Source organism: Lolium perenne, chromosome 3 (genome assembly GCF_019359855.2).
Source record: "Lolium perenne isolate Kyuss_39 chromosome 3, Kyuss_2.0, whole genome shotgun sequence".
NCBI classification, from domain to species: Eukaryota; Viridiplantae; Streptophyta; class Magnoliopsida; order Poales; family Poaceae; genus Lolium; species Lolium perenne.
The window spans coordinates 63,212,385-63,216,051 of NC_067246.2; the positions used below are offsets into that span (position 1 = coordinate 63,212,385).

General features: G+C 49.0%; 1 long non-coding RNA gene across 1 annotated transcript; it reads right to left on the reverse strand.

The window, feature by feature from the left end:
• Window positions 1-889: 889 nt before the first annotated feature.
• Window positions 890-1,803, reverse strand: LOC127338239 (uncharacterized). The gene is made up of 3 exons (XR_007874253.2): window positions 1,670-1,803; window positions 1,172-1,563; window positions 890-1,063 (listed from the first exon to the last, which is right to left on the reverse strand). It is a non-coding gene; the product is annotated as an uncharacterized lncRNA (long non-coding RNA).
• Window positions 1,804-3,667: the final 1,864 nt, after the last annotated feature.

Consider the following 3,667-nt stretch of genomic DNA (forward strand, 5'->3'; position numbering starts at 1 on the left):
GTTACCATAGCTGATTAGCCACAAATAATGTGGGAAGTGCAATGTCTCTGATTGATGCTTCTGAAGCTGATATTTGCACCGTGTTACTATAGAAGCTACATGACGCGCGCTGTTCGTTCTTGGCATCGCCGTCTCGCCCGAATTATAACATGAATGGTGCTGGATTGCTTGTTTCTCCATGGTGTTAGTGGTAGCATTGAGTTGCAACCAGTGAGTGTTGTCACTTTTTGAAACGTTGTGGAGCGCCACATAGGGTGTGTTTGGTGGGTCGGGCCTCCTCAGATATTCCCTCCTGATACAACATTTGGGTGTTTGTTAGACCGGGTCTTGCCCCAGCGCCCTGCCCAACTGATACGAAAAAGGTCCCAGCGCCCTGCCCAGGAGCGAAGCCCGAATCGAGCTTCGCTGCTCATCCCGGGCGAGCTCGCCCCGAAAACAGACCCCCGCGGCTTCTGAAAAAATCTCCGCTCGTCCCACTCCAGAGCCGAACCGTCACCCCCCACTAGTGGAAAACTGCTCTTTTGCACCGGTTCAAAAGGCCCATATGCACCGGATGGCCAACCGGTGCAAACCATCCGGTGCAAAAGGCCCCCCCCTTTTGCACCGGTTCTCTTACGAACCGGTGCTAAAGGGGTCTCCACGTGGCCGGCTGTGGGGCGCTCGGCGGGGGAGCTTTTGCACCGGTTCGTAATACGAACCGGTGCAAAGGGTTGTCGCGACAGCATTTTAGTGCCCTTCCCTGCCGCGGCGGACTCTGCCGCGGCAGGGAATAGCACTAAAACGCTGCCGCGGCAGAGACTCTGCCCCATTCGAAATACGGTATAATATTAATGCAGACAATTCACATATATATATATAGGAAACCATTGTATTACATATATCGATCAAAGTGACACACGTTCATGCATATATATATATGTCTACATCAACATTGATATTGGCGGTTGTCCACATAGTGTTCTCCATCTGGAGCTATGACTTGCTCAAGTAAGAACCCCGCCAGTTCTTCTTGAATTGCTCGTACACGCTCTGTTGCTAGAAGACCGTCCCGCAACCGTTCGATCTAATAATTTGAAGAAGGTACGATGGTCAGTATATATATATGTGTATATGTGAATGAAACACAAGGTGATCGATAAAATAAAGCCATGAATGTTGTTTAATTACTTACATCAAGTTGTTCCAAAATGTCCCTCACATGATGGGTATTCTGGCGGATGAACTCGCAAACGTAGAACCCGCATAAATTATTCCCGTCCTCTTGCCTCAAGCACTTTACGAGAACAAAGTTCAATCAAAATAATATATATATAATCAAGGATGATAATAATTGTATTGAAACTAGAATCAAAGAGATGCGCGGCCTAGCCATTAGTACTTACCGGTACATGTTTTATTCGAAGATCTTTATTCTTTAAACCCGGAGCTTTGTTGGTGAACCGTTTCCAAGCCTTGTGGAGGATATCAGCCATGTCCCCCCACGCCTCAAGGGGTTTACTCTTCGAGTCCATGACTTCTACTATCCCGGTGTCGGGTTCAATGACTAGCAGGATATAGTGAAACCTGCGGACACACACATATATATATATATATATGCATAACTCATCAATTACACTTAACACATGGAGTAAGCGAAAAAGATTTAATGTGTGAAGAGAGTAACACTCACGCGAAGTTGTAAGGAAATAGTATTGCCCTTTTGTATGAGTTTTTCCTTAAGACATGTACCAAGTTATTCTCCGTGTCCTTGGGAGAGTTGTCGACAGTATACCCATTCACGGTATATGGGTCAACGAACCCAAGATCATAGATTTGCCCCTTGCGGCATTCGCGAATCTTCATTCTGCATAATACAGTGAGAGTATGGTTATATACTAGCAATAATGGACGAGTCGCGGTAGAGACTTAATTACATAAATAATACTTACAGACAGTATGCACTCAGCAGAGATTTGTCGAGGGCGTCTTGGTTGAATAACTGAAATAATTCACAAAATTCGATGTTCATCACGTCAGTTCGCCCGTAGTGCTCATCTCTTATTGCCACCATGATCCGATTACGCCGTCCTTACATGCATCCAAGTACCAATTATGTAGTCTTCGCAGCTGTGTTGATAGATTAGGCAACTCCGCAGCTCTGACAAGAGGTTCCCCGTATGTGTAATGGTATGCTAATTGGACATCGTCCGTGGCCATGAATTCGATGCGGCTTAAGTACTCAGGAATACTCATACCGGCCGCATCTGCCTCATCTTTGTATAGTTTTACCATCGTTGGATCAAGGCACGCTAGGACACCGGGATACACTTGGAGCGGGGGGCACGAGTTTTTCTGGGCTCCAAGCTGGGGAACTGGTTTCCCATCTACCTTACTTTTTTTCCACCGCTCTTTTGCTAACACATTTGACTTGCGAATAGACCGGTCATAGTTCGATGAAAGACTTGGCTCAGGTTGATGAAGGTTCTTCAGCAGTTTCAACTTCTTTTCCAGAGATATAGCTGGCTCCGGCTCAAGCTGGGGCTTTTTAAGTTTCAACATTTGTTGCTTGTCTTTGTTCAGCTACGATCTTGGCATTTTCCTCAACTGTATAGTCATAAGGTCTCTTGGGAGGAACCTTAGGCACTCTTGGGAGGGGCTCTTGTTTGCGTCTCGGTGATTTGTTACGACTCAGCTGTGTCGTAGCGGCCAGCCTAATTTTCCTCTTATACTTGGGCGGCGGAGAAGGCTCACGCGGCGGCGGAGATGGCTCACGCGCCGGTGGGGAAGGCTCACGCGGCGGCGGAGATGGCTCACGCGCCGGCGGGGAAGGCTCACGCGCCGGCGGGGAAGGCTCACGCACTGGAGACGGCTGCATCGGTGGAGAATGCTGGCTCGGTGGAGACCTTGTTGGCGCCTTCCAACCCGGAATCACAATGAATTCCTTTCGCCATAGAACTGTAGTGTTCTTGGCCTCTCCCAGCTCTAGCAAATCCCCTTCACCGGCAGGGTGGTCAAGCCTCAGCGGCCCATACCCATCCATAACTTGATCCACCCCGGCAACAGCGTATCCAGGTGGAACCGGCTTGAAGTGATATCTTTGATCAGGTACCGGCGGTAAGACATAGCCGATCGCCGCCTTGAGCGTTAAGTAGCCCATCGTTTGGAAATGTAGCTCACAAGGTGTCGACTCTGTGATAAAGTCCACAGGGTAGAGATCAGAAGGCATCTGCGGATCCACAGGGGAGGGAGGAGCCATCTGCGGATCCACATCTGCATCATCACCAGGCAGCTCCGTGGAAGCCACGCTGCTCTTCCGCTGAGATCCCTGGCCGGTAGCATCGAATGCAACTTCTTCTATCCGCGGATTAGGTTGAGGTTGGGTGACTGTGACTGAGCCTGACATTATCATCCTCACTTGCTCCTCTAGCTTAGCAACGCGTTCTTGAACCACATCCTTTTGCCTCTGACGGCTTCTATCGGGATATTTCTTCGTTTCTGCAGGAAACCCAATACACCACGGCTTGCCACCTGGTATGGTTCGTGTTCGTCCTGGGTGTTCAGGATTCCCAAGGGCGCGTGTGAGCTGGTCCTTCTCTCTTTCGGGACGGAACTTCCCCTCTTCAACTTCCTTTGCAGCATTTCTAAAGGCTTCGATGGGAAGTGGGTTTTCCCGATGTCTTTGTGTATA